The sequence below is a fragment of the Eptatretus burgeri genome, chromosome 3, assembly GCF_056783735.1.
Source record: "Eptatretus burgeri isolate ZD-2024b chromosome 3, Ebu_testis_v1, whole genome shotgun sequence".
NCBI lineage: Eukaryota > Metazoa > Chordata > Myxini > Myxiniformes > Myxinidae > Eptatretus > Eptatretus burgeri.
The window spans coordinates 20,280,950-20,301,720 of NC_140963.1; the positions used below are offsets into that span (position 1 = coordinate 20,280,950).

Genomic DNA, 20,771 nt, shown 5'->3' on the forward strand with positions numbered 1-20,771 from the left:
TGATGAAGCGAAGCGGGAAAACAGTTCAATAATAAAGCACATTTATTCGCGATGAACGGAAAGCACACATATACAATTCCACGAAAAGCACATAGAAGGAAAAGAAACACAATGCAATTTTACACAAAAAGCAAATGCGACAATGCAGAGCTAATACCGACTACGCGAGCACACGACAACACTTATACAATTTTACTTCACAGACGGCGCCGACAACACATATCCAAAACCAAGAAAAAGAACACCCTCAAGGATGAGGCGGGCCTGAGGCCGAGACCGGGTCGGGCCTACCCGTCTGGTGATGAGACGCGGAGCGACGATGGTGCCTCAACTCCGCGGGCCTCGCGGACAGTGTCTGGTAGGGGGTGGGAAGGGGGCCCCCTTGGTCGCACTATCTCAGCGCGGGGGGAAACAGGAGGGGGTTGCTGATGCTCGGGGTAAGGAGGATTTTTACTCTGCCTCGAGTCCCGCGACGAGCGTCTCCACCTCGGCCAGGTCGCGCCGTCGGCCTCCCTGGTGTGCAGCTCCCGGCACGACGCGAGCACCCCCTCGTCTGCCTTCGCCGCCTCTCCACAGCTCCGTCCTCTTCGCTCCGACTCCAACGCACACGACGACGACGACGACCAACAACCAATTCTTCCTCTTCCCAACTCCACCGACTGCGAAGTCTTAACTCCCTCGACTGACGAACGCAGCCGCTTATATAAGCCCCGTGGCTTTGCTCTCTCATCTTTGACCCCCTGCCTTCGACCTTTCACCTCGCTCCCCATTGGCCCGAGAAAAAGTGGGCGTGAATGCATTTTGATCCATGAATTTGCATATAGCGATCGCCCTCCAACGCCCTGGAGGCGGGGCCAAATCGCCCCTCGCTCACTGATTGGACGGAACAAAAGTGGGCGTGTGTCGTTTTTGATCCGTTTTTGGAGCGGAAAATCCGTGGTTTTGTACACGCTGTTCGGCGCGCGCCCTGCACGAGTCCAACACCGGTACCCACAAGCGGCGCAAGAACGGTGGCGATGCGACGGTTGCGAGGTGTGACGTGAAGCGGTGCCACGGTGGGTGGTTGATGTTGTGGTTGGTGGTGGTAACAATGGCGGTTGGTCCAAAATAAAGATAGTAAAAGAAAAACAGCTATCCTGAAGAGTCGCAGCACGCATAAATGACATGTATTCCCACTAGACAACGGGTTTGGGCCTAACTACACATATACTTACCGAGATATCTCACCTAAGGGACCTGAATGGTGGTTTGTGAATTTGGTAACCACAACAATATATATATATATATATATATATATATATATATATATATATATATATATATATATATATGTACATGTATGGATGTACACACATATACATGTACATGTATGGAAATATATATATATATATATATATATATATATATATATATATATATATATATATATATATATATATATATATATGTAAAAATGTATATGTGTGGACATATAAACATATATATATGTCTGGATATATGTAAAAATGTATATGTGTGGACATATAAACATATATATATATATATATATATATATATATATATATATATATGTATATATGTATGGATATATGTAAAAATGTATATGTTTGCATATATATATATATATATATATATATATATATATATCACTTTTATATGTTTCCAGTTGGTAACATGCCGAGAACACCGAAACGAAGAATTTCCCAGCAATTACCGGGAACGCTGGGAACAAAATTCGGGAACGTCGCAAAACAAAACGGGAACGGGAACAAAAATATATATACCTCTATATATCCATACATATATACATACATATTGTTACGGAAATGGCCCTTAGTAGGCTACTAATTATATATATATATATATATATATATATATATATATATGTAAAAATGTATATGTTTGCACATATATATACATACATACAGGGTGAGTCAAAAGTAGCGCCCGATTTCTGTTTTTTTCGGCTGTCAGATTCTTTCTGGGAAGTCATGTTGTTAATAATTGTCTTACAGGTTATTAATTTTATCCCAGAAAGTGGATCGGCCGCCGCGGTCCGATCGAGTGGACGGCACACTCCCCAGACCTTACACCTCCAGATTTCTTTCTTTGGGGGCTCATGAAAGACCTTGTTTATCGTGAAAATCCTCGTCCCATTCAGGAATTGAAGGCTCAAATCACTGCAAAGTTTGAGGAAATTGATGTCGAACTCTGCAGACGTGTGTGCCGCTCTGTGCCTGTTCGGCTGCAATTGTGCATTGATCATGAGGGAGGGCACTTTGAAAATTGCAAGTAAAACAGCTTGGTACAGTTCCGTAATAATTTTTACTTGAATAAATGGTTAGATAAAGATGTCTTTCATTTACTTCTGCCTTCTTGTACACTGTAATACAAATGGCAAACAACAATCAACTGACAGAAATTGGGTGCTCCTTCTGACTCACCCTGTGTATGTATGTATATATATATATATATATATATATATATATATATATATATATATATATATATATATATATATATATATATATATATATATATATATATATATATATATATCCATACATATTGTACTCCGTACATACATATATATATATATATATATATATATATATATATATATATATATATATATATATATATATATATATATATATATTGTTTCTCGGCATGTTGAGAGAGAAAGTGGGAAATCCCATTGCAGCACTGGTAATTCTCCATCATTCAGACCATACACGTACATGAAAAGGCCATGCACCCAAAAGAATCTAGGGGGCTATATATTTTCAAGAACTAAAATCCATTGATTGAAACGCACATTACTAATCACTTTTATATGTTTCCAGTTGGTAACATGCCGAGAACACCGAAACGAAGAATTTCCCAGCAATTACCGGGAACGCTGCGAACAAAATTCGGGAACGTCGCAAAACAAAACGGGAACGGGAACAAAAATATATATACCTATATATATATATACATACATATTGTTATGGAAATGGCCCTTAGTAGGCTACTAATTATTGGATTAGCCCAGATCCCCCCATGAAATACATGTTTAGCCATACCAGGCTATTCAGTATTATGGACGTTACATGTGTGTCGGGAGGTGTCACAGGCTGTTATTTGTTTGTGCAGTGGTGGTGGATCAAGAGCTTCCTCTTCTTCCTTCCTCTCTCTGGACAATAGTCACCGCCCAGCGCTAAGAGGGGAGTGGCCAAAAAGAGGAAGTGAAACTAAGGGGAGGAGCAAGTGGCTTGGAAGCAAACGAAGGAGAGACAGTGGTGATTATGCCGAGAGAGAAACTGGACCTGGGCGCGCCGGGTCTGCCTTCTGTGGCCTGGAGAAGTGAGCCAGGGCCGAAGGAAAGGCAGGGAAAGGACTGCAGGAAGTCTGTCTGCCCTCGGCTGGATGAGAGACGACTCGTGGGAGTCGTGATCTGCTGTGTAAGGGACGGCTGTGTCTGTCTGCGATCTGCTTCGTGATGGAGGCCTGGTGAATAGGCCAGGCCTGGACTTGTATGCTGGAGCTTGTCAGAAACCAGCTGGAGCCCACTGTCGATCTGGCGGTCTTGTGCCGTCGACCTTACGCAGGGTGTGAGCGCGCAGAGGCCGCGTGCAGTGGACAAAGGAGGGTGAGCGCCATTTTGCCACGCAGCGTGCTCGAGCTTGGGGGCTCAAATCCGTGGACATCCGCTTGTTACGAGCGACATTCATGCTTTTGACACTTTCCTCTTGTCCATGAAACATCACCAAGTACTCTGTCTTGTCTGCATGCTGTCTATGTCTTGTCTGCATGTTGTTTAAGGTATATCTCGGTAGGGACCCCCTCAAAACCCGTAATCCGTAGTTCCCTAGTTAAGAACGGGTTATAGCTTAATTGAAACATTGTCGTGAACGTTTTGCTTGTGTTGTGTTCCTCAATGTTCCTCAATAAATCTGGCTGATTCGTATTGTTACGGCTGTGGAAATTCGCAGAACATCATAAAGGTTCCTTAGATCAGTTATGCCAGTAAGGGAGTGTTCAGATATGTTTCCCCACCGTTGTTTAGAGGGAATTTCTTCGTGTTAACCGGGCTGTGATCCTTTGAGGTCATGTTTTTCTTTTTCTATCGTTATTTTGGACCAACCACATCTCAACCACCATAACCACAACGCCAACCACGCCACCATCACAACAACCACGATCGCCTCAACCATAAACCACAACCGAACCACCACCACCAACGTCGCTCTCAACAACCGCTTCACAGCAACCTCCACCACAACCCCTCCACCACAACCACACGCACCTCTCCACAAACCACGCCATCCTCACCACTTTACCCCAACCACCAACATCGCCTCACCACCTTCTCCACCCCATCAATCACCTAACCACCTTCGCAACCACAATGCCAACCACCAGCCACGCCAAAACTACAAGCAACCACACCACAATCCCACGCACCAACGAATAGCATCTGCGAAAGCCAGCGCAATGCGAGCAAAAAGACCAAGGAGAAACCTCCAATGGTGCGCGGATTTTTCCCACCTATTTTCTCCGCGCTTGGTGTGGGGGAGGTGCGATCTGTGCAGAGTTGGAAGGGCAGAGTTGGAGAAGGGAGTTAAGGGGAGTCGTTCAGCAGACCGTCGGGTCCTGCTTGGCTTGCGTTAGGGTTGAGGCCTTCGGAAGCTTTTTGCTTCGGCTGGCTCAGTGAGCTTCGGCTGAGGCCTGGCTCGGGAGGAGGCCTTTTGCTTTGGTTCCGTGAGCATCGGCTTCTGCTTGGCTCGGGAGAGCTTTTTGCTTCCCTTTTTTTTTTTTTCCCTTTTTTTTTTTTTGCTTTGCTTTTTGCTTTGCTTGGAAGAGAGTTGAGTTGGTCGCTCGGCTCGAGCTGCGAGTGGTGGCTTATTCTTCTTCTTGGTTCATGGAGCTCTTTGTTCTCCATTTTGGTTCCCGGCTTGGTGCGACTCATCGACCTCTTCTTGGAGGTGGTTCCTCGGGGAAGTGACGCATCGACGGGAAGGATCGGCGCCTCGTCTCACCAGCACGTGTTGAGAAGCGCGGGAGGATTCGTGGGAGCTCGGGAAGGATCGCAGCTCATGGCAATTGGATCCAGCTCGCTCTCGCTGGAGCCCGGGTCCGAACAACTTGAAGACCACACGAGGTGGAGAGGTTCGAGATAGGTTCTGGGTTTCAGCTCACCTGTCCTCCGAGATGGAGCTTGTTATTAAAGGCCTCTGCCACCATTTCTTGGGTGTGTTTGTGTATGTGTGTGTGTGTGTGTGTGTGTGTGTGTGTGTGTGTGTGTGTGTGTGTGTGTGTGTGTGTGTGTGTGTGTGTGTGTGTGTGTGTGTGCATACGTGGGCCCGTCTCATAAGTAGGAACTCCCGTGAAGTGCAAGTGACTGTATATAATAAGTAGACGGTTGTAGTTATTTTGTCGTGCTTTTGTTGCTTGTATAATTGCATACGTGTTTTGCCTTGTTTAATTGCATACGTGCTTTATTATAATAAATGTCCTTGTGTGAATGTAAACCTGTTTGTTGCGTCCATTTCCTCATTGAACTGCCCCATCTTGCATTCGGAATATAGTTGGTGTTTAAATAGCCGATAAATAGAATCGGGTCCGGCGCGGTCTGGCGATAATACCCGCTCGGTTATCCGAGAACGGAACGGACCGCTTAAGCGGTTCGTGTCCAAGCAGGCCTTCGCCGAGGTACAGTCCCTTGGTAGGTTACCCGCGCGGGTACTTAGGTATATCGATATTCGGCGATTGACCCTATTTCGCGCGGGTAGAATACGGACTGGGCCGTGGTGGGATTAAAAACCCACCCGTGACTGGTTTCTGGCATTGTTCCAGAAAGTCACGACTGGATTGGCCGTTTGGTGGGCGAAGCGACCGCTATTGGTTAAACGCCGTCCTTCGCACGCCGACAAGCGGGAAACCGTAACAGTATGAAGTTGCTGCTATGCATTAATTTGTGTCGCGTCGAGGAATGATCCGTTTGATTGGTATATAAAACAAAAATGGTTACAGACTGGCAGAAAACGCTCGGCATCTGACAAAACCAGTCTGTAACCAGGGTCTATTTCCCCAGCTGGTAAGGTCCAGGGGTACGTTGGTATCACGATTGAAGATGCGTGACCCGAGGCCTGTGCCGAGCCAGCTGGCGTTATAACCCCGGAGACGGTGGTGGTGAGGGTGGCGCAGAATCTGTAACATTTGGCTATCAAGAGTCAGGTGCGAATCCCACCACTGCTGAATCCTGAACAATATATATATATATATATATATATATATATATATATATATATATATATATATATATATATATATATATATATATATATACATATATATGTGTATGTTGTTGTTCTTCTTTCGGCTGCTCCCGTAAGGGGTCGCCACAGCGGATCATCCGTTATGATCCGCATACTGATTTGGCACAGGTTTTACGCCGGATGCCCTTCCTGACGCAACCCTGGTCGCCTCTTTTGACACAGGGAATAAGGATTGGGTTTCGCCATGATTCCCGGCTGCCCTACCCCCTCTCATAGTGCAGCCCAGCGCAGAGCACCCGTCCTCAAGCGATCCTCCAACCCAAGCCTCCGAGTAGCCGGATTACAGGCGCACGCCACTACGCCCGGTATATGTGTGTGTGTGTATATATATATATATATATATATATATATATATATATATATATATATATATATATATATATATATATATATATATATATATATATATATATATATATATGGATGTATATATCTATACATTAAGAGAGAAATGCCGAATTTTGTTCCCGTTTTGCGACGTCAAATCAAATCGTATCCTCCTGAAAATTGGCAGGTATTTCACGTACTATCGGGAAGGTGGCTCGATGTACTTTTCATTATGAACTAACTTATCTATTTTGAATTTTGGGGGTGAAAATGAGCAGGACACACCCAATGCTCTTAAGAAGGAAGTAAAACCGTTCCCACTTTCATTGAATAAGAAAGTAAAACCGCCTACCGCATTCATTGAAAATTGTGATTATCGACGGAAAAATGTTTCTTTTATCGATGGAATGAGCAATGAGGTTTCCTCGCATTCATTCAGGTGAGTAATCTTTTTATCCTTTCCTGACTTGCACTTCATAACCATCCCCTACGCACCTTTATTTGTGGACAACAGAAGAAAAAAACCAAAACAAAAAAGCCAAAACTAAAAAAAGATTGCTATCTCGCTTGCCTTCCTTTAAGCCTTATCCTTAAAGCCAGCAAGCTACTGTTCAACAGTGCAAAACATTTAAACAGTGAAACAAAGATGCAGATTTGCATAACATTTGAACAGTGCAAAAAAGATGCAGGTTAGGTTTGCTCGTGATTTGAACAGTCAACAGTGCAAAAAGACACAGTGTTGTGTTCGGTAGTTTTGCAGGTTTGCATTGGAAAAGTAGAAAGAAAGATGCAGGTGGTTTGCTTACCAGCATACTTTTCTGATCCAATCACTCTCGGCCTGTAATCAACTTCAAATTGTCTAATTGACTCAAATTATACTACCATCCTCAAATTGTTAAGCTAAGATTTTTTTTTTCTTTATCCACTGACTCACAATTCAGTCAACAGTCACTACTGGGCAAAAATTGCACAGCTACCTACCCTGTTTGGTGGTCTTCCGGTTCCAAATAAAGTAAAATAAAAGTAGTTATTCACTCTCATTTTTAGCTGACCATCAAGTGAGATTGTACCTGAAAATAAGTTTGTGAGCTTGCAAGATCTTACGACATTCCAGTAAGTCACTTTTATGGACTTGGAAACCCACTTCAGTACTTGGAAGACCCACTGCAGTACTTTGCAATCCTACTGCAGCACTTGGAAATTCAACTGCAGCACTTAGCAATTCAACTGCAACACTTGGTACTCCTGTTGTCGTACTTGGAATTTCCACTGCATTACTTGGAAATTCCATTGCAGCACTGGGAAATTCCACTGCAGCACTGGGAAATCCCACTGCAGCACTGGTAATTCTCCATCATTCAGGCCATACACCTACATGAAAAGAACATGCACCCAAAATAATCTGGGGGCTATATATTCCAAGAACTAAAATCCATTGATTAAAACGCACATTACAAATCACTTTTATATGTTTCCAGGTGGTAACATGCTGAGAACACCGAAACGAAGAAGAATTTCCCAGCGATTACCAGAAGTCCGTGCACAAAGGAATGCAAGACGACAGCTGCAGTTGCCAGCGGTCCCACGAAGGAACGCAAGACGACAGCTGCAGTTGCCAGCGGTCCCACGAGCCTACACGAATGATGAAAATGTGTTCTTCCTTGAAACAGATATTGGAGAAATGGAAATAGCATGTAACTACTGTGAGGCAAAAAAAATTCGCTGGCGAGCCACCAGGATTTTGCTGTGCAAGTGGAAAAATCCAATTGGATTTATTCCCAACGCCACCTAAATATCTGCTGTCACTGCTCAATGGAACAAATCATGATTCTGACCATTTAATTCAGATCGTACGTCTTTATAATAGCGCATTTCAAATGATGAGCTTTGGCTGCACTTGACGACAGATTCATGGAAGGGATCCCAATTTTACTGTCCAAGGTCAAGTGTGTCACAAAATTGGAAGTCTCCATCTGCAAGACAATACGCCTCGACAGTTTATGCAAATGTATTTCATTGACAGCAGACGAGCCGAACATGAAGCACGTTTGACCATCGGAACTGGTATGAAACCACACATCGTAATGAAGCTCACAGAGTTATTTCATGAGAACAACAAATATGACAGAAACCTCAAAACGGCTGTTGAAAGCATGAACCAAAACGGGAGAAAAGATTTTAGAGTTGTCATCCACGAAAACGAGCAGCCGGCCACAAAACATCCTCGCCGTTACAACGCACCATCCGGTGATGTAGTCGGCTTACGAATACCGAACGAACTAACTGCGACCAGAGATATTGTGTTCCACCGGCGTGATGGAGCATTACAGCATTTCTCAGAATTACACCGTGCGTACAACACTCTGCAGTACCCAATCCTGTTTCCTTATGGCACAGACGGATTGAGCGTATATTTGCAGTCAGCCGCTGCATGCAAAATAATGCGAATGCAGTTTTACACATACCATATCATGTGTCGACAGACCAATCATTTGTTACTGTGCCGCAGACTGTTCCAGAAATTTTAGTTGACATGTACTGTAAGATAGAAACAGAACGATTACATTTTCTCAGACGAGAACAGAAAGCTCTAAGAGCGGACAGCTATCAAAACTTCAGAGATGCTGTATTTAATAATGACTGTGATCCGCGGAACGTGGGGCAAAGGATTGTGTTACCATCTACATTCACGGGTGGTCCGCGCCATAGGCACGAGCGCACCCAAGATGCCATCGCATACGTGTGGAAGTATGGCAGACCAGATCTGTTCATAACCTCTACTATTAATCCGAAATGGTCAGAAATTACAGAAAATCTTCTACCGAAACAAACAGCATCAGACCGGCCAGATATCGTCTGTCGTGTTTTTCATTTTAAATTGAAGAAACTGATGGATCTGTTGAAGAATGGAGCTTTTTGTGACTTGCTGGCATGGCTGTATTCTATCGAATTCCAGAAAAGAGGGCTCCCTCATGTGCACGTACTACTCTGGCTGTCCCCAGGAAGCAAAATCAGACCCGACGATATTGATCAAGTCATATCTGCGGAAATACCATGTCCGGATTCAGAATCTGGACAGTGTTTGTCAGGTCAGGTTAGATCTGTGACCTGCTACAGGTACCATGTAAACCTGTTCCATGGTCGGGTTGTCGGCGATTAAACCATCTCTCCAACTAGGTTTTCTGGTGAGGAGGGTGTTTGGATATGGACACCCAGCAGGATTAAAAACAAAACCTGTCAAAGGGCGGAGGAGCTCCTTGTGAGCCAACGGCCATCCATATCTAGTGCCCAACTGTGTCTGCGGACGTCCTCCTGCAGTTGGGTTACTTCTTATTAGGAGGTTGGTGGCAGGATTTGCACCCCAGCCACCGTAAAACCCTTCATTCCGCAAAACACAAAAACGCCAAAAAAAATCTGAAAACCCACTCCGTGGGAGTACCTCCTGTGCAGCTTCCCTTCTCAGGGCAGCTCACCAGATGACGAGATTGGGGCAAATCGGAAGCCTTCGGGACCCCCAATGTTTGATGAAAGGAGGGAAACCACGGGGTAACATCCCTGGGTCAGATTGCGGGAGAGTGTGGCGGAGTGGTGCTCACGTGTCGTCCACCAGATGGCGGTCTCCTTGGGTTAATCTGAGGCGGTCCCTTCGGGTGGGTGCCTGGAATGTCCTATCCCGAAGAGAGGATGATCACCTGTCTCTGTTATCATCTGAGCTCAAGCGTTTGTACATCGGTATTGCAGCACTCTCTGAGGTTGGGAGACCAGATTGCGGTGAGATAATGGTGGGTGGTTGTACCTACTATTGGTCTGGTCGCACTGATGGTTACCATACTCAAGTAGTTGCTGTAGCTGTGTTCAATAAGCTGACCCCAATGATAATTGAGGTAACACTGGTCAACAAGCATATTATGAGACTAAGGATTCGTCACTCCTTAGGTGTCATTTCCCTGCTCTCTGTTTATGCTCCGACTGAGGCAAGTGAACTCACCATGAAGGACACATTCTACGCCACGCTCAAGTCTGTGGTTGATAGGTGCCCCAGACAAGATGCACTTCTAGTCTTGGGGGATTTCAATGCATCGACTGGAACTGATAGGGATGGTTATGAGACATGTGTTGGTCCCCATGGGTCAGGAACTATGAACCAGAACAGCACTAAGTTCCTTGACTTTGCAAGAAGTCATGGACTTAGGATGGCTGGTTCATGGTTTCAGCGCCCACAAGCTCATCGCTGGACTTGGTATTCCAACGCTGGCGGTGTGGTAAAGGAGATTGACCATGTCCTCGTTGATGGTCACTGGAGGATGATCCAGAACTGCACTGTCTACCGGAGTGATCAGTTCCTCAATACTGACCACCGGCTTGTTGTAGCAACTCTAAAGCTGCACCTTAAATCCTGGAGAATGGTACCATCCCAGCCTCGGCTGGATGTTGGCAAGCTCAAGGATGAGAGAGTAGCGAAGGAGTTTGCGAACAGGCTGAGTGGACATTTGGGGTGTCTGGGTGCTTTGGGGGGGGGGGGGTCCTGAAGAGTTGTGGATTGCCTTCAAGACCACTGTCCTTGATGTTGCCGGTGGATGTCTTGGAGCTCACCGCAGGGCAAAGAAGAATTTTGTCTCTCAAGGGACACTGGATACCATTGACCAGAGTCACAGGGCCAGGCTGAATGGCAGAGCTGAGCTGTTCAGGGAGCTGAGGCATAAAACTGTACGTGTGCTAAGGGTGAACAAGGAGGCCTATGTGCGAGGAATCTGTGAGGGGGTAGAGCATCACCTGTGGACAGGTGATTCTCATCCCGCTTACAGGGGAATTCGCGCATTGCGTTCATCCAAGCCCATCCCTCGGAGCACTGCAGTTAGAGCAGAGAATGGTAGGCTCTTGACAGAGGAGCCTGAAGTGAAGGCCCGCTGGGCCGGTTACTTTCAGCAGTTGTACCAGGCTGATCCCCCAGCTGTCGAGTTGGACTTCAAGGGTGTTACAATCGCTGTTGCTGACCCTTCAATCAACTGTGGTCCATCTTCGCTTGTGGAAACATGGGCTGCGGTGAACCAGTTGAAACGGGGTAAAGCTCCAGGGATCTGTGGCATCCATGCTGAACTTCTCATGGCTGGTGGAAATGCTGCACTCGTGTCGTTGCATGCAGTTTTGTGCTCTGTCTGGAACACAGGCATCATCCCAACTGACTGGAAGAGGGGCCTTGTTGTCCCTCTCTGGAAATGGAAGGGTGATCACCAAGACTGCAACAACTACTGAGGGGTGACGCTGTTCTCAGTGCCGGGCAAGGTCTTTGCTCGGATAATTCTTGATAGGGGTCACCACCATCTGCTTGAGCACCAGCGTCAAGAGCAGTCAGGCTTTACACCAAAGAGGTCAACGATTGACTGTATCGTTGCTCTTCATGTCCTCACCGAACGCAGATGAGTGTTTCGGCAGGGGCTGCTTGCAGCCTATGTTGATCTCTGTAAAGCGTTTGATTCAGTGAATTGGGATGCCCTTTGGAGGATTCTTGGTCTTCGTGGGGTGCCACCAAAACTGATCGATCTGATGTCTGAACTCTACTCTGGTACTGAGAGTGCTGTGAAGTGTGGTGGTACCATCTCTGACTTATTTCCATTTGTTACTGGAGTTTGTCAGGGGTGTGTACAGGCCCCCAAACTTTTCAGCACTTGTATGGACTGGATTTTAGGGAGGATGTCGGAAAGATCAAGCTGCGGTGCATCATTTGGGAATGTCGAGATCTCGGACCTTGGTTTCGCAGATGATGCAGTCATCTTTGCGGAGACTTTAGATATCCTTTTGGGGGCCCTCGAGGTGCTGAATGAGGAATTTGAGCCACTAGGATTACGGGTTTCTTTGGTCAAAACTAAGATCCAGGCTTTCAATGACATCTTGGATGCTGCTGTCCTGTCTGTGTCTGTTTGTGGTGAGGATGTTGAGGTCGTGGAGAGATTCACCGACCTTGGCAGTGATATTCATGTCTCTGCTGGCTGTGAGTCAGAGGTCAATAAACGTCTGGGTCGGGCCTGGGGAGTCATGGATTCACTGGATCATGGGGTGTGGTGCTGCCGGTACCTATGCGGGAGGACGAAAGTCCGAGTCTTCAGGTCCTTGGTGCTTCCAGTCTTGCTCAATGGATGCGAGACTTAGACTCTGACAAAGGATCTGAGAGGGAGACTTAATTCTTTTGGTACCAGGTCTCTTTGGAGAATCCTTGGTTATCGCTGGTCAGATTTTGTGTCCAACGAGCGGTTGCTGAGAGAGACTCGGATGAGATTTGTTACCTGCATGGTCCGTGAGCGTCAGTTGCGGCTGTATGGACATGTGGCTCATTTTCCTGATGCTGATCCTGCTCACCAGATTCTCTCAGCGAGGGAGTCTTGTGAGTGGAGGAGGCCAATGGGCCGACCATGTGCCTCGTGGTTGCAGCAGGTTGACCATCATCTCAAGGAGATGGGGATGGGCCTGGCATCTGCCTGGGGGAAGGCCAGACGGAGGCCCCTGGAGTACCGGCGGAAAGTGGACACAACGACGCGCTGTTCTGGCACATGCTCCCATTCCTGACCCTGACCTGATTCGGAACTTCAACTGCATGAACTGGTGAAATGCAACATGATCCATGGACCATGCGGCCCTTTCAACAGAACGAGTTCATGTATGAAGGACGGATCCTGCTCAAAAATGTTCCCGAAGGATTTTATGGAACAAGGGCAAGATAGCTATCCCAAGTACCGCAGGCACACCCCAGAGGACGGAGGGAATGTAATCGCAATCACCAAGATTGTAAATGGACAGCTATCAAGTATGTTATAGACAATCGGTGGGTTGTACCTCACAACCCTTGGCTTTTAAAACAAATGAAGTGCCACACGAACGTTGAAATTTGTACTTCAGTCAAAAGTGTGAAATATGTGCTGAAGTATGTAAACAAGGGAAGTGACCAAGTGATCTTCACGATTGAAGGTGGACAAAATAATGATGAAACGCAACAATATCAAGAAGCCAGGTTTGTGGGTGCCATGGAAGCTGCTCACTGAATCTTGGGCTTACCGATGCATGAACACCATCCACCAGTGATGCAGCTGGCTATCCACCTGGAGAATGGCCAGTGAGTGTACTTTGACAATCACAATGCTGATGCCCACGCCAGAGCGGGACCACCAAAGACAACTCTGACAGAATTCTTCACCATTTGCCGTACGGATGAGTTTGCGAAAACACTCACTTATCATGAAGTTCCCCAGAGTATTGCACGTGGGATTCTTGCAACAAAAATTGGAATCGACGCAAGAGGGGAACTCCTGAACCACAGTTCCTTGGTGTATTCAGAAGCCCTGCTATCGGTAGAGTTTACACGGTCAATCCAAAACAATCAGAGTGCTATTGTTTACGCATGCTGCTTCACCAGGAACATGGTCCGACGTCGTTCGAAGATCTCAGGAGTCATGAAGGTGTAATCCGACCAACTTTTCGAGAGGCATGTCTGGCGAAGGGACTTGCAGAGGATGATAACCATCTACATAATACCTTGCGAGAGGCAACTATTGGACAGAGCCTGCAAAGTCTTAGGAAATGATTCGTTGTCCTGTTTATTTTTTTGTGAACCAAGTAACCCACTCGCACTCTGGAATGATCATAAAGCTGCGTTAGCAGAGGATTTTTTTTCCATCGCCACAACCTTCATGTTGACGACGACCGCGCAGGGGAAATGTACAATCTTTGCTTGATGGAAATAGGAGACCACATCCTCGCGCAAGGAGGTCAAACTCTGGATAACTACAACATTCCTGTCATTGACCGTACAACGGCCGCAAACCACGCACAGTAGTACGTTCGAATTTCGATGTATGTGAACAAAACCAGTACATCAACAACCACGAGCATCAGCTGATGGCAAATCAGAGAGAAATATGTGCACTATTTCTCGACAAAGTATACACACAGCACTGCGGTATCACCTTTGTTGGCGCTCCTGGAGGGACAGGTAAAACGTTCCTCTTGAATTTAATTCTCTCAAACATCAGATCGAATGACCATATCGATATTGCTTCAGCATCGAGTGGTATAGCCGCAACTTTACTAACAGGGGGACGTACTCTACATTCCAGCTTCAAAGTACCCCTGAATGCTCACAAACAAGATACACCAACCTGCTCTATGAAAAAAGGGACAGCAATCACTAGAGTGATGAAAGAAGCCAAAGCCATTATTGTGGACGAGGCTCCGATGATACACAGGGCCGTGGATGAAGTGATCGATAGGACCCTACAGGATATTTATGGAAATTCAAAACCATTTGGTGGCATCCTGGTAATGTTCTGTGGAGACTTCCGCCAAATACTACCCATTGTGAAGCAAGGAACACGTGCAAACATAGTCGATGTGATGCTGAAGCGATCACCGTTGTGGCGCAAAGTTACAACGTACCGACTGCACCACAACATACGAGCACAGCTTACAAACGACCCCACCGCTGCGAATTACGCCGACCTCCTCATGAACATTGGAGACTGTAACTACCCCGTTGAAAATAAACTGGACACCATCACTTTACCAGAAGGGATCCACCAGCACTAAACTCCATCCAAATTAATCGAGGAAATCTATGTCAGATTAACAGGACGTGCTCCAAACGACAACAACTGTTTGTTAGAATGAGCGATACTCGCACCACTAAATGGAACAGTGGATGCTGTCAACTCTTCCTTCATTGACCGCTTCCCAGGAGAAGTCAAGATATATAATGCAATCAACACTACACTCACTCCGGAGAAAGCGGTGCACTTTCCCGTTGAATTTGTGAATTCCATTGAAATATCAGGGAAACCACCACACAAACTTAAGCTGAAAGTAGGCTGCTCAGTTATTGTTCTACGTTCATTGGATCCACCAAATATCATGAATGGCACCCACTGTACAGTCTACCGAATGAGCCCAAATGTGATTGAAGTAATCCTGATTACTGGACCGGCAGCAGGAAAACATGCATCAATTCCAAGGATACCACTTATACCATCCGACAGTGACCTGCCATTCCAGTTCCATAGATTACAATTTCCCTTATGACCTTGCTTTGCCATGACAATAAAGCACATGGACAGATGTTCAGCATAATTGGACTAGATCTGCGTTTGCCTGTTTTCTCACACGGAATGTTGTATGTTGCGGCAGCAAGAGTTGGACCAAGATAAAAGCTGAACGTCCATGCTCGAGACAAGAAAACGAGGAACATTGTTTTTAAAAATGTGATGCAGTAGACGACCAAAGAGACCCGTTCATAACAAAATTGACTCCACAGAAACTGTGAGTAACCAACATATCCTTTAATTTATGAATTACCCGTCAAAGATGGGTATTTTGCCAGTATATATATATATATATATATATATATATATATATATATATATATATATATATATATATATATATATATATATATATATATATATATATATATATATATATATGACACACACACACACATTTAAAGGCCATTTTCCCCACGAAAGCAGGGGTTAGCCTTGTGGGCCCCATGACAATCTTCTCCACTTTACCCTGTTTTCTGCATCTCCCCTTCTTAATCCCCTTGCCTACATTTCCTCTTCCACCACATTTAGCCAAGTTTTTCTCGGTCTTCCCCGTCCTCTACTTCCGACTACACTCATTTCCAACACTCCTCTCGCCCAGTCACTTTCATCCTTCCTCAACACATGACCCAACCATCTCAACCTGTTTCTCTTCACAACCTCCATCACAGACTCTATTCCAATCATCTTCCGCAAGTCATCATTTGTCTTCCTCTCTCTCAACGATACTCCACGCATCCACCGAACCATTCGCATTTCCACCCTTTCCAGCCTTTGTTGCTGCTCCATGTTCAGTACCCATGTCTCACTCCCAGAAATCATCGTACTCCACACATGTAGCATACACCTTTCCCTTCAGCTTCAACGACACTCCCCTCTTCGTCAGCACGCCACTCAGTTCCCGAAACCTCTTCCATGCACATCTCACTCTAGCAACCGTCGAAGAGTCTGATCCACCTTCTCCATTCAGCATGTCTCCGAGATAGCAAAATATTTTCACCCCTTCCAGCTTCACACCATCTCCGAGATCCTACTCAACAATTCCTTCATCTGCAGCTCCCTCTATGCACACCTTACCCTTGAATGTAGCTGCCACACTGGTTAATGACCCTCTCACCCCACTACATTTTCGATGAACCCATTCAGCACACATTGTACACTGAACGGAGTTCACTCCGACACCCTTTCTGCACACAGCACACGGCCACTACCCAGTCCTTTCCACCTCACCACATGCTTTACCACTCGCCATCACCTTCGTCTCTCCGATATTCACCTTCAAACCTTTTGCCTCCACACATTCCTTCCACTTGTTCATCTTCTCCTTCAGTCCATCCATACTCTTTTCAATCAACACCAGATCATCTGCATACAGCAACTCCCACGGTAAATCCTCCTTTACCCTCCGAGCCAGCACCTCAATCACAACTACAAATAGAAGTGGACTTAGTACCGACCCCTGGTGCACTCCTACCCTCATCTCAAACTCACCACTGTTCCCGTCCTTCGTCCTGACAGCTGTGCGTGCTCTCTTGTACATGGCCATCACTACTCTGATCAACCATTCCTCCACTCCTAACTTCCTCAATGCCCATGTCATTACTTCACAAGGAACCCCATCAAATGCTTTCTCCTGATCAACAAAATTACTCAAAAAATAAGGGTTTCGTCGACTCCCCTGATTTGCGACAAAGTGACCTTGACCTTTGACCTTGACCTTCAAAATTTTGTGCACTGAAAGGGACCTCTATAGGCCTCTGATATGCGAAGTTACAAAAATTTCCAATGATAACTGTGCTCTGCAGAATTTTTTATACTTGATTACAGACAAACAAACAAACAAACAAACAAAAAAAAACATACAAGCTTACTAACATATCTTGCAAAAACTTCGTTTTGGCAAGATAACAATATGGGTATTTATTTTTACACGTAAACAGTCAATGAAGCAATGAGGGCTCAGGGACAAGACATGAGCAAAGACCTACAGCCGATATCTTTTATCATGCACACAATCATGCACTTAATCAGTTTTGCTTTGGTAGACAAGGCGCCACAGACTTTCATGCAAAAACCCCAAAAAGAAAGAACCAGACTCGTGAGCCATTATAATTACTCAGAGCCGGGATGACCGAAGGGGATCCGAGAGACTGGGCGGGCTACCTGGCCACCCTCGTGGTGACTCGGGTCCTCGTTCGGCGACCCTCGGTGTCTTTTCCCAGACCCCCGAGCTCCTACTGGCTCCCTTGGTCATCCGGCCTCCTGGTTGCGCCGGCAGACCCCAGCAAACGAACTGCCCGCACTCCAACCCTCCGCACTCCCCAGCTCTCAACGGGCGTCTCTCCACTCCCACTGCCAACTGCAAGCCACGAACTCCAGCGCAGCACAAACTCGAAGCAACCAGCTCTCCACTGCTCTCCACTGCTTCCGAGCTCCCCACACCAACTCAACTGCAGCGCTCAACTCAAGCGCTCTCCACTGCCGGCGGGCAAACGTGGCTTTTTATAGCCCCAGGTGGAGGGGCCGCTCTAGGCTTCACCACCCGAAATCAGTGCCCTCCCCCTTTTCACCGTTGAACCTTCACCCAGGCTGGATCCGCCCCTCTCACTTCTGATTGGCCAGCTCTTTCAGAGGGTAACGCTGTTTTGATCCGATGTTGCCGTCAAACGTGGCTGTGTTGGAAATCACCGTCAAACGCGGCCGTGTTGGAGATCACTGTCAAACGCGGCCGTATTGGAAATCACCGTCAAACGCGGCCATGTTGGAGATCACTGTCAAACACGGCCGTGTCTGAAATCACCGTCAAACACGGCCATGTTGGAGATCACCGTCAAACACGGCCGTGTCGGAAATCACCGTCAAACACGGCCATGTCGGAAATCACCGTCAAACACGGCCGTGTTGGAGATCACCGTCAAATGCGGCCATGTTGGAGATCATTGTCAAACGTGGCTGTGTTGGAGATCACTGTCAAACGTGGCCATGTTGGAGATCATTGTCAAACGCGGCTGTGTTGGAAATCACCGTCAAACGCGGCCGTGTCTGAAATCACCGTCAAACACGGCCATGTTGGAGATCACCGTCAAACACGGCCGTGTCGGAAATCACCGTCAAACACGGCCATGTCGGAAATCACCATCAAACGTGGCCATGTTGGAGATAACCATCAAACGCGGCCATGTTGGAGATCACCATCAAACGCGGCCGTATTGGAAATCACCGTCAAATGCGGCCATGTTGGAGATCACCGTCAAACACGGCCGTGTCGGAAATCACCGTCAAACGTGGCCATGTCGGAAATCACCATCAAACGTGGCCATGTTGGAGATAACCATCAAACGCGGCCATGTTGGAGATCACCGTCAAACACGGCCATGTCGGAAATCACCGTCAAACGCGGCCATGTTGGAGATAACCATCAAACACGGCCGTGTTGGAGATCACCGTCAAATGCGGCCGTGTTGGAGATCACCATCAAACACGGCCGTGTTGGAGATCACCGTCAAATGCGGCCGTGTTGGAGATCACCATCAAACACGGCCGTGTTGGAGATCACCGTCAAATGCGGCCGTGTTGGAGATCACCATCAAATGCGGCCATGTTGGAGATCACCATCAAACGCGGCCATGTTGGAGATCACCATCAAACACGGCCGTGTTGGAGATCACCGTCAAACACGGCCGTGTTGGAGATCACCGTCAAACGCGGCCGTGTCGGAGATAACCATCAAACACGGCCGTGTTGGAGATCACCGTCAAACGCGGCCGTGTTGGAGATCACTGTCAAACGTGGCTGTATTGGAAATCACCGTCAAACGCGGCCATGTTGGAGATCACCGTCAAACACGGCCGTGTTGGAGATCACCATCAAACACGGCCGTGTTGGAGATCACCGTCAAACACAGCCGTATTGGAGATCACCGTCAAACGCGGCTGTATTGGAAATCACCGTCAAACGCGGCCATGTTGGAGATCACCGTCAAACACGGCCGTGTTGGAGATCACCATCAAACACGGCCGTATTGGAGATCACCGTCAAACGCGGCCGTATTGGAGATCACCATCAAACACAGCCATGTTGTAGATCACCGTCAAACGCGGCCGTGTTGGAGATCACCATCAAACACGGTCGTGTTGGAGATCATCGTCAAACACGGCCGTGTTGGAGATCACCGTCAAATGCGGCCGTGTTGGAGATCACCATCAAACACGGTCGTGTTGGAGATCATCGTCAAACGCGGCCGTGTTGGAGATCACCATCAAACACGGTCGTGTTGGAGATCATCGTCAAACACGGCCGTGTTGGAGATCACCGTCAAATGCGGCCGTGTTGGAGATCACCGTCAAATGCGGCCGTGTTGGAGATCATTGTCAAACGTGGCCGTGTTGGAGATCATCGTCAAACACGGCCGTGTTGGAGATCACCGTCAAATGCGGCCGTGTTGGAGATCATTGTCAAACGTGGCTGTGTTGGAGATCATCGTCAAACACGGCCGTGTTGGAGATCACCGTCAAATGCGGCCGTGTTGGAGATCACCGTCAAATGCGGCCGTGTTGGAGATCATTGTCAAACGTGGCCGTGTTGGAGATCATCGTCAAACACGGCCGTGTTGGAGGTCACCGTCAAATGCGGCCGTGTTGGAGATCACCGTCAAATGCGGCCGTGTTGGAGATCATTGTCAAACGTGGCCGTGTTGGAGATCATCGTCAAATGCGGCCGTGGGTTGTCGTCATTGTGACGATGTGTTTATTTTAAAATGAAGAGAGAAAAGAATAACACTACCTCAAAGATGCACAGCCCGGCACACGAACAATGCCCATTATACATTGGTGGGGAAATCTAACCTGAAACATACACTTATCGAAATAACTGATCTTCGGGGAACCTGAATGGTGTCTGTGAATTTCCACAACTGTAACAATATATATATATATATATATATATATATATATATATATATATATATATATATATATATATATATATATATATATATATATATATATATATATATATATATATATATATATATACCTGG

The 20,771-nt window shown here is 46.5% G+C and overlaps 1 protein-coding gene across 3 annotated transcripts in view; it reads left to right on the forward strand.

The window, feature by feature from the left end:
• LOC147029500 (tissue factor pathway inhibitor 2-like) overlaps positions 1-20,771 on the forward strand; it is a 68,745-nt gene that overhangs the window by 38,638 nt on the left and 9,336 nt on the right. The window lies entirely within an intron of this gene.